The sequence below is a fragment of the Mchenga conophoros genome, linkage group LG12 (assembly GCF_057382185.1).
Source record: "Mchenga conophoros isolate Kocher_MC1m ecotype Shallow Benthic linkage group LG12, M_conophoros_male_GT1.1, whole genome shotgun sequence".
NCBI lineage: Eukaryota > Metazoa > Chordata > Actinopteri > Cichliformes > Cichlidae > Mchenga > Mchenga conophoros.
Genome location: NC_140537.1, coordinates 33,507,895 through 33,519,305, shown reverse-complemented (window position 1 = coordinate 33,519,305; position 11,411 = coordinate 33,507,895).

Sequence of the window (11,411 nt, the reverse complement as noted above, 5' to 3'; positions counted from 1 at the left end):
TTTAATAAACTGGCTCAACAGTGTTTTTCCTGCAGAGGGTGACTCTCCCCTCACAGTTACATTCACCACTCTGGATCCAAAAGCCAGAGAATTTTACACAGTATGAGTTTATTATGATTCACACACAGTTTTCATGGAAATAGACAGTCATAACTACAATAAAACAGAATTTAAAGTTCTTTAAAAAAAACTGGAAAATATATTTCTTCCGGTGCCCCCCGTGTGTGGCAGCCTGTTACAGTAGCTCTGCTCGTTCTGAGTTATCTTATATATATATAATGAGTAAAACCATACATTGCACAAATGTTTGCTTCTGTTACATCGGTGTATTTATGAATTTGTTTATTTTCTGACAGGGGTCAGAAACAACTTGCTTTAGCTTGAGTAAGGGCATAATTTTACTTTTTCTGGATTTCAAATCCAAGTTTTTCACTAATATTGAAACTACACTTGGCTTCAATATGACTGGCACAACCATACCCAAGCATGGATCTTGAACACTCCCAACAACAACAGGTAAAGGTGCCTCCGTGACTGATAAAAAAATAATGAGTAAACTGCCCAAATAAGCCGCATGTCTGTGCTTCACCACAGTTTTTCTTTAGCACAAACTCAGTGAAATTGAATTCTGTTTTATTATATAGCACCAAATCAAAGCAACCGTTGCCTCAAGAGAGTTTAGATTATAAGGTAAACACAGTACAATAATTCAGAGAAATTCCCTAGATTGAAACAATCCACTTTGAGCAAACACTTGGCGACAGTGGGAAGGAAAATCTCCCTTTTTATAGGAAGAAACTGCCTGCAGAACAAGGCTCAGGGAGGGTCAGCCATGTGCAGCGACTGGTTGGGTGGTGGGGGCTCTCACATTTTAATGAAGATTGTGCACGAGACGCAGGGGACTGTAGACATGAGGACAGTCACAACCATGCCTGGTGTCCATATGACCAGGAAGGGTTGTGCATTAATCATCAGATGATTAAGGGGACAAATTAGTTTAGAAATTATAATCAACATCTGACTATGTGGGTTTTTTCTCTGCAAGTCAGATCTGATCAAACCACAGGTTTACTCTTTAATAAAGCTGATTGTTCAGACTCTAAATGAAACGCTATCAGTGATACCCACTTTTCTTAACCTTAACTTTGAATCCTACTTATTTGGTAATAGTTAATAAAGCAAATCACGTTGCTGAAAACACTTCATTTAAGAAATTTCAAAACTAATTTAAGTGTTTATGCAATAGAACTCTGATGGATCCAATGCCAAATAATTAGCTAATTGTATCCAATTACACAGAATATTAACTATAACGTAACAAAAGCAGTTTTCTCCTTTGTGGAGCTCCCATTAGTGGCATCAGGCCTGTTCTTTCTGAGGAAAACCAGACTAGCTGACCATCCAGTCCCGCCCACGTGCCCACGTACACCATGGAATCCTGGGAAAGAGGCAAATCATCATGAGACAATGTGGATGTTCTTCCATCCTTCGTCAACAACAAGCCTTCTATCATACAAACAAAATGTGTGTGTGTGTGTGTGTGTGTGTGTGTGTGTGTGTGTGTGTGTGTGTGTGTGTGTGTGTGTGTGTGTGTGTTGGGCAGAAAAATGAAAGTGTTCTGAATGAGGTCAACGCACCAAAGAAATGTTGCCGTCCTCTCCTGTCCTCGCTTACAGAAAATGTCAGACTGTTCCAGGAGCTACTGAGTGAAATGGTTATTTCTTTTTTATATGGGTCTATATGAAGGCAAACAGTGCATTGTAAAAATATATAAGAGATTCATACACCTGGAAGAAAAGTGGGGATGAAAAGTTTTTTATTGTAATTTTATTTGTATAACTTTTTTTCTCTTTTTTGCACATTTATGTCTGCTGTACTTGTGTCTGAGGAATGAAAGAAAGAAGTTGGAAAAAATTAAATGTTGGATGCAAAATGTTACTACAAAGGTTCAGGTCCAGCTCCTCTCTACTACAAGCTACTACGAGATGTTACATTGGGAACAAAGCCTCATATCAGTTTTGTCTCTACAGCTTTTCTCTTAAAAGGTTTTCTATTTGGTTAAAATTGTGTCAACTTGAACCCAACCAAAAACCCTGGCCCTGAACCGACATGGACTGATGGTGACCTGGTTCACTTCCTCCTGCAGTTCCTTTGAAATTCCTTGAGAAAATTGTTACTGATGTCATCCCTCTTGGTTGGACAGTCATTAAGGAGGTGTTGAAATGTGCATCACAGCAGATTTTTCGTGTGGGTCTGATGAAATACGGGCAATCACTTATTATTACTTATTTTGTTTTGCTTCTCTGCTTGCGTGGTTTATTACCTTCTCTCCTTTCTGTCTTCCCCCATGTGACCCAAAAATCAATCTCAGTGCACTGTCATCAAGGATATCTCATTTCTAGGAAGCAAGAAAGAGGAACTAGGAGTGAAGATGCACAGACTTATCCTTCACAGAAGTCTACTTACTAAGACTTAGTCTTTTACTAAGAAATTACAACACAACAGGAACACATGATACATAAGAATACATAAGAATGATGCGTCACCTTCTGAATACAGTTAAAGATAAAACGTTTAAATGTTTAATTGACATTTCTTAAAGGTGATCGCTACAAAAGCATGGCTACTTAACTTAATTATACTTGTTGCTTCAGTTCCGCTCTCCTTGTGTCTCCGCATAAGGTAAGTAGGTAAAGAAAGGACTCGAGGTTGTAGAAACTGAGAAATGTGATGGGTCTCATTATATACCTCTGCATCATGCATTCTGAAGTGCATTCCAGCTCATCCTCACCACATTTCATGTTATTCCTTTTGTTGTTCTCTTTTTTGATAGTAAGTGCTTTGGATCACCATCATTCACCGTGTCAGGCCATGACACGTCACAGGAAAAGTGATAGCGACCTCTGCTAGTTCAGAGTAGACCTTTGACCAAATGAGCTGATGCTGTAGAGCTCAGGGTAGCGAAAGGGCTTGGAGCACCAACCTGGATTTAGTTGATCTTATGTTTCTGGGATTTTTCCCCCTTTAGATCTTGCGAGACTGACAGGTGGACACTTCCCTCGGATACTTTGAGGCAAATCTGTGCAGGATGACTGGTCTCTATGGCTACAAGGTTGTTTCATTGTTCATGGTGTTTTTAAGGTGTGTGCACTGATATCAAGTACAAAATCACCTCTTAACACACCTGTGTACACCCACCCACACAATCATAAAGGACATATTAAAGACATTGCAGCCGACTCACCGTGAGAAACTATTTTGTTTCACATCACGTGTTTGAGTGGAGACTTTTCAAACAATCAACCCTGATAGGACGTCCTGAGCAGGTTATTGCTTCAGATTTTTAAAGCTTTGTTTCAGCTTTAGGCCATTTCAACCATGAAAGTGTAGAGGTGGAAGAACTGTAAAGTTGATTTTTGCACTTGAACAACGTTTTTTAATGCTGTGAAGTCTGGATTATTTATTAATTATGTAGAATTTTATGTGATTCAGTCATGGCCAGTTCATCAACAACCACTAATTAAGCTAACATGCATGCATGCCTTTGGACTGTGGGAGGAAGTCAAAGTACCTAAAGGAGGCACAGGGGAAAATACCACAGAAACTCACTTCTTTCACACTGGGTTCATTTTTCAGCCCTGGAGGCACCCTTGTGGTTTGAAGTTACCTCTTTAATTCCAGCCCACACAGGTGATTCTCAAGAAATCATGTAAGGGGTTTACTTTTCAAATATTCCTCTGAAATGAGAGAGACATACATTTTTTTCCTCTTTCATTCTGAGATGAGTGGGAAAATTATATGACAAAGGAAACCAGAGGGGATGACTTCAAATGATTTAGGAGGAACTAGACAACAAATGAATCCTCAGGTGCATAGGACTTCTGTCTCCTCCTGGGGTCAAACAGAAGATCTCTAGCATGTTAGGCAAATGTGTAAACCGCCCCACTAATCTACTGAATGAGTAAGATTTGATTTCTCCTTTTTCCTAAATAAAAAATAATTTTGTGCAATTTATATATATTTTTAGTCTGTAAATAAGGCTGTGTGTACATGGTATCTTTGCCTCTGCACATTTAATCAGAGAATCTTTCCCAACCAGGTCATTTTCATCAGTGACCTGATCACTTTTGCACATATGTGGAAACCAACATATCAATGAAACATGTGACTCTTTCTCTCTTGTATGTGGCCAGATACATATTGTGTGTTAGTACTATGCCTTTTTACTATGCCTACTTTATAACTGACATATCTGTCCTGTAAGGTAGATTTCTGATCCAGGTGATGTGTAACAGCCTCTTTAGGCACAAATCTTACTTCATATGTTGGTGCTACAGCTCCACCTGCCGAATCCAACAGGTAAAACAATAAAGTGGATTATTAGTATGGGTTAATTTTTATTCAAAATGTGCCAAATATAAAGGCGTAATAATTCAGATTTAAAATAAGAACTGAGAAGGCTTGATCCAGGATCACGCACATCAGATTGGTAGGTTTGATCGAAATCTCCCTCGCTAATTATCACTAAATAACAAACTAATAAAATATCAGACTTGCTAATCAAGAGCAGACAGTTACTTCCGATTACAAGTAGAGAATAATAAAACAGTTCACCCTTAGCAGAGTTATGAAAATGGAAACTGTCCAAAGAAGCCAAAATCGATTTTTGTACCAGAGCGTAAACATGTTTTTTTTGGGGGGGAAAGAGACTGGAATTCATTGTATCAAGTTATCATCGATCAAAAACTAAGCTAACATGCATGCCTTCGGAATGTGGGAGGTAAAGAAACCAGAGACAGCACAGAGGAAACATGCCAACTCTACACGGCGGTAATTTTTGGTCCTGGAAGCTCTGCAAGCAGGCGAACCTTATGGTTTGATGTTACCTTTTTAATTTCAGGCCACACAGATGATTCTGAGGAAATTGAGCAACATGGTGTAGGTTTACGTTTCAAATATTCCTCTTGAAATGATAACAACAGAAAAGTATACATCTGATCTTTCCGGCTGCCCAGTTTTCCAGCCACATAACTGACTACAGATAAATATATGAACTGCTCTATTTATAAGTGTTTAATACTTTGTTGCCCTGTTCAGAAGTCATCTTTTTTTGTAAAACAACCCTTTAGCAGTCGGTTATCCACATTACACTAACATCTGCATGGAGCAAGGCATTGCTGGAACTGTTCCTGGCTTTTTGATGCCGTAAAGTTGTGTCTTTAGTACTTTTATAATCTTACTGATCAGTCAAGTACTTTTAGCAAACCACATTTAACTACACGTACATACAATGCATACAATACATATTCATTTTTATTTATTTACACCTTAAGCACTTTACAGCTCACATTCGTGGAAAATTTAGCACCAGATACTAGTAAAACTAACATGCATCTTTCTGACTCTGGGACGAAGCCATCAGGAGGGACGTGGAAAACATGTCAACACCAGATAAAGGCTGTTTTTGGCACTTCCAGATCGGGTTGGATGGTTTATAGTTACCTTTTGAAATCCAGCCTACACACATGATTCTAATAAAATCTTTGAACATGGTGTGGATTTCAGCACATTTTAATATTAGAGCACATTTTAATATCATTTCAATATTTCCCAGAAAGCTTCAGTTTGTCAACCATATCACTTACTTCAAACATCACTTTGATGGACCATATAGACCAGGGAAGGGCAACTCCAGGCCTCGAGGGCAGGTGTCCTGCAGGTTTTAGATGTGTCCTTGATCCAGCACAGCGAGTTGCCCACCCCTGATATAGGCCCTACATTTTTTCTACATTAAAAAAAAAAAACTGTTCTGGGCATTCAGCCAGAGACGTGTAGCGGTTGATAGGCAACAGTTTAGTTTGGTTGTGACGCACTTTGACGTCACAACCAAGGGATATTATATCTCTCTACCTCTATCTTGCTATATATATATATATATAGATATATATATATAGATATAGGTATACATATATATAAATATACATCACTTGTAGGGCAATTGTTCAACAACATTACACCTGAGAAGTGGGATGAGTTTCTGTCAGGTTGCCCAGACGACGTCACCACAGAACAGCTCTCTAATTTTGTAGGAAACATGGTGGACCTGTGCTCGCAGTCGACAGCTGCAGATCTGAGGTCTTCCCAGGGCACCCCTGCACTCGACGTCTCCTCTGTCACTGCCACTGCTGGCAGAAAAACAGTCAAGCCAAGGCAGACGGCTCTTGAAATTGCATGTGGATGTTGGTTCAAGAATAAACTCAAAAACCTGTGGATGTGCTGCAGGCAACAGTCAAGTCCTGCCAGCCCCGTAGATGCAGTTGACCGTGCCACAGGATAGCCAATCAGTGTACCAACTTGGGAATTTCCTAAGGATTACGCCGTACACCTAGACATTTTGATGGTGTCATTTTACAGGCCAAAGAAAAAGCAGTGCTCCTCCCTGGTGAAACTTTCAAGGTACAAATGTTTGACAAACTCTGGCCTGAAGTAGAGTCTAAAGAAATGAAAATCACTGAAGACAATATCGAAAATGTATAAACAGATATAATTACAATAATCCATAATTATGTGGATATGCATATTATACAGTTTTTATTGAAATATAAGTCCTCCAGAAAGGCAGGAAAATCCCTGTAACTTACTTTAAAATGAAATATGTTCCCTAAAACGGTAGACAGAGCTACAGACCCAATGGCACCCTTAGCCAGTTAGCTAGCAGCTATGACCAGCACTACTTATACTCCCGAACGCTATCGTCTACACTGTATACCCAACTTACTGTTTTTGTTGTATCAGTCTGCGTCTCCCAATTAATTTCTGTTTCTCCTGCACCGCTTAGATGGCAAAAATGCGCGTGCTCTTTGCGAGCTCGTTCTAGCTCGTAACCAGCATCAAGGGTGATCATTGGTTAATGGTAGTCATGTGACTGATGCAAACCAGATCCTTATGTTCAGCAAAACTTTGATTAATAGTTAAATATTAATAATAATTAATAAATCCTGTGCTGTCATGTAACCGGCTCTCCGAACACACATGAGAACAAACTGATTTCAAGGGGAAAAAAAAAAAAAAAAAAAGCTCAAATTTTAAAAAGTTGTTTTTTTTTTGTTTTTTTTTTTTTAAATGCATTACCTCCTTAAGTCATTGTATGACAAGATGGATGGTGTCATAATATTTTAGTATACTTTTGAACTGAGGAGAATAAAGAGTATTTTACTTACCAATGTTGTGTACTAAGCACAAATTAATTAAAAAAGTTTCAATTTGAGTTTCAATTTAAAATTTGCCAAAATGTTTGAGCAAATGTTGTATTAGGTCATAATTGTAAGGTTAAGGATATAAAGAAGCACATTTAATGAGTTACAGTGAAAGGAATTGCCTGTAATATAAACAGAACTTTGGATTTTTCTATTGATGGAAAAATTCTGTTAATGATAAAAAATATATATATACTGTGAATAAATGGAATTTTCTGTTTTATAGCTGAAGGTAATGTCCATAAATAGTACAGAGTATACTGTAAGTGTACAGAATTTTCCATTTTATCATTTATGGAAAAGTCTGTTAACTTCCTTAAACTGAACAAACAAACAATAAGAAAAATCATTCAAACTTCTGGGGTGTGTGAGCTGTTTTAGCAACACTTTGGTTCACTATTGCATGATGTAGAAGCCCTTGATTTTATTTAAGTTTTTGTTGAAATTCAAGCAATTCAAGTCTTTAAAAGTGTAAAAAGTGAGTTCAAGCGTGAATCAAAGTAAAATAAAATTTCAGGTCAAAAAAGAAAACAACAACCAAAACCTCTATAGTTCCTGGGCTAAAACAAGTCATCACTGAAATTATGTTCACTGCTCTCTTGGCAAACACACTGTGCTGCTGCACTTATGATATATTAATGAGACAATACTCTATTTTTGGGAGGCTAATGGATAGAAAAGGTGAAAAGAAGAGAAGTAACAAAGGAAGACCGGCCAACAAGGACTGTCACAACCCGGCTCATAGGAAGTGACAAACAAATGGGAGACCACACACAGGCTTTTAAAGACTGTAAGACACATTTAATGAAAATAAGGTAAAGCAACTTAAACACAAGTTAAAGGACATAACAGCCATAACTGAAACTTCCAAATAAACATAACACGTGCCAGAGGGAGCCAAAAGCCAGCCACCCTGGTTCAGTCAAGGTGTCTTTATATACACTGGGACTGGCCTCTCAGGTGTGCTGCATCAATAATTGGGTCAGCTCCACCTACCTGCAAGAAACAGGAAAAGGAAAAAGAAAAACACAAGGCCAGCCCACTGGCCGTCACACTTCCCCCCAAAGAACAGGGTCTCACCCTGAATTGGCAAACACATTTACATTATGAATTTGCAGCTAGAAGAACTAACATATTTTAAATTCATAACATATACACACACACACACATGCACCCTCACTTTCAACACCTTTTGTATGCTCAAAAATCATCTTCAGTTCAACTCCAACCTCAGCAACCTTGGTACCTAGGAGCAATTTAAGAGGAAGGAAAACGATACTGGAGAGGACATACTTCAAGCATATGAGGAGTGAAGCTGCTGGTTACAAAGGGGCACGGGACAAAGCATCTGCCAAGACATTATCTTTGCCCTTAATGTGCTGGATATCCAAATTGTAAGGCTGCAGAAAGAGAGCCCACCGCATGAGCCTCTGATTTGGGTTCTGCAATGTGTTCAAGAAAGTGAGAGGGTTATGGTCAGAAAATACCTCAATTGGCCGAGCAGAATCTAAATATACCCTAAAATGCTGCAAGGCCAAGACTAATGCCAAAGCTTCCTTCTCAATGACCGAATAATTCAGCTGATGGGAGTTGAACTTCTTGGAATAGAAACTAACTGGATGTTCCGTACCTTGCTTGTCAGCTTGGACTAGAACAGCACCTGCACCAATGTGGCTTGCATCCACATACAGCTTGAAGGGCTGATCCAGACGAGGGGCTAAAAGCACAGGTTCAGAGCACAGTAAAGCTTTTACATCCCAAAAAGCTTGCTGGCATGCTGCAGACCAAATAAACTTTACCTTGGCCCTCAACAAATCAGTCAGAGGAGCAACCACTGTTGAGAAGTTTCGACAAAAACAGCGATAATACCCGACCAGACCCAAAAATCTCATGAGTTCTTTTTTTGTTACCGGAACAGGGAACTCTTTGATAGCCAACACCTTTGCATCAACTGGCCTCACATAACCTTGGCCCACAACCTTACCAAGATAGGTCACAGTTGCTTTTGCAAATTCACATTTTGCCAGGTTGATAGTCAGATTTCCCAGAACTAATCGTTCAAACAGAGTGCGAATGCGATCCAGATGATCCTCCCAGGTGTTACTATATACCACCACGTCATCTAGGTAAACAGCACAGCCTTCCAGCCCATTAACAACCATATTCATGAGTCGCTGAAATGTAGCTGGAGCATTGCGTAAACCAAAACCCATGACTGTATATGAATAAAGACCAGATGGCGTGATGAAAGCAGATATTTCCTGAGCTCTGGGAGTCAGCAGCACCTGCCAATATCCCTTCAACAGATCAAACTTGCTCACATATTCTGCTGCACCAACTTGGTCAATACAGTCGTCAATATGAGGCAAGGGGTAGGAATCGGGTTTGGTCACTGCATTTACCTTACGAAAGTCTGTGCAACAACGTGGTGATTTATCAGCTTTTTCAACCAACAAGCATGGGGAAGCCCAGCTTGATGACGACGGCACTGCAATGTTGTTTTCCAACATGTAATGAACTTCCTTATCGATTATTTTCCTCTTTTCCTCAGAGACCCTGTAGAACCTCTGCCGAATTGGTTTTGTATCACCCACATCAATATCATGCTCTATCAAAGTTGTTTTAGAAGGTGTGTCTCCAAACAAGGTTGGATACCTTGTAATTAATGCAGACAATTCTGCACATTTGTCAGCAGGCAAATGGCCCAATAGCACATCCAAGTTCTGAAGAGATTCTGAATTCTTCAGACGGCCAAGCAATAAGGGATCATCAGGTGCTGCCACATCCTCCCCCCCACAAACTGACTTCGCCACTGTACAAGCCGACAACCCTGGACTCGATGTAGAAGGAGAAACGAAAGAGCCCGACAGACCGACGGATAAGGGACGAACATGATAGGGTTTCAACAAATTAATATGGCAAAGTTGATTTCTTTTCCGGCGATCCGGGGTATCAATCAGATAATTCTGTTCAGACAGTTTTTGTACCACAGTGTAAGGCCCAGCAAACCGTGCCTGGAACGGTGACCCTGCAATCGGCAGTAAAGCCAAAACCTGGTCACCTGTACTAAACTGCTGCTCTCCAGAACGCCGGTCATAAAAATATTTCATCTTGACCTGAGCCTTCTCAAGGTTTTGTTTGGCCAACTGACCTGCCACATACAGTCTGTGCCGAAAACCATTAACATAATCTATCAAGTTCACTGGTGGTTCACCTGACAACCACTTATCGCACAGCGCTGTCAACGGTCCCCGAACTTTGTGACCAAAGACCAAGTCATTTGGGCTAAACCCAGTACTCTCCTGGCACACTTCACGCGCTGCCAACAGAAGCCACGGTAAACCTTCCTCCCAGTCACTCCTCATTTCGGTGCAATAGGCACGTAACAAGGACTTCAGTGTTTGGTGGAAGCGCTCTAAAGCACCTTGGCTCTGTGGATGATAAGGAGAGGCTTTATTATGCACAATATTCAACAGCTTAAGAACTTGTGCAAAAAGATGTGACGAAAAGTTTGATCCCTGGTCACTCTGAATAATCTTCGGTATGCCAAATACAGAAATAAACTGTGTCAAAGCCTTCACCACAGACTTAGCTGTGATGGTACGCAACGGATATGCAGCAGGATAACGCGTAACCTGGCACATTACAGTTAACAGATACTCCGAACCAGATTTTGATCGAGGAAGAGGGCCCACACAGTCAATGATCAAATGTTCAAATGGGTTACTCACAGCAGGGATGGGACAAAGTGGAACAGGTTTAATAGACTGATTTGGCTTACCTACAATTTGGCAAGTATGACAGGTCTTAATGTAAGCTGAAACATCACGCTTAAGACGTGGCCAAAAGAAGTAGCGCAAGATGTAATTATAAGTCTTCGTCACTCCCAAATGCCCAGATTTGTCATGAGAACACTTCAACACCTCGTCACGGTATTTAGTTGGAACCACAATCTGGACAACTGGACTCCCAACACAGTCCAACCCTTGCGGAATCCACCTACGGACTAGTACCTCCTTCTGCAGAAAATAACCAGAGGCCGCACTTCTAGCGTCATCACTAGGTTGCACTTTGTGAAACAGCTCAGTCAGTGAAGCATCAGCACGCTGTGCGTGAATTAACTCTTGCTGGGAAACTGACAAATGTTCAGGAACA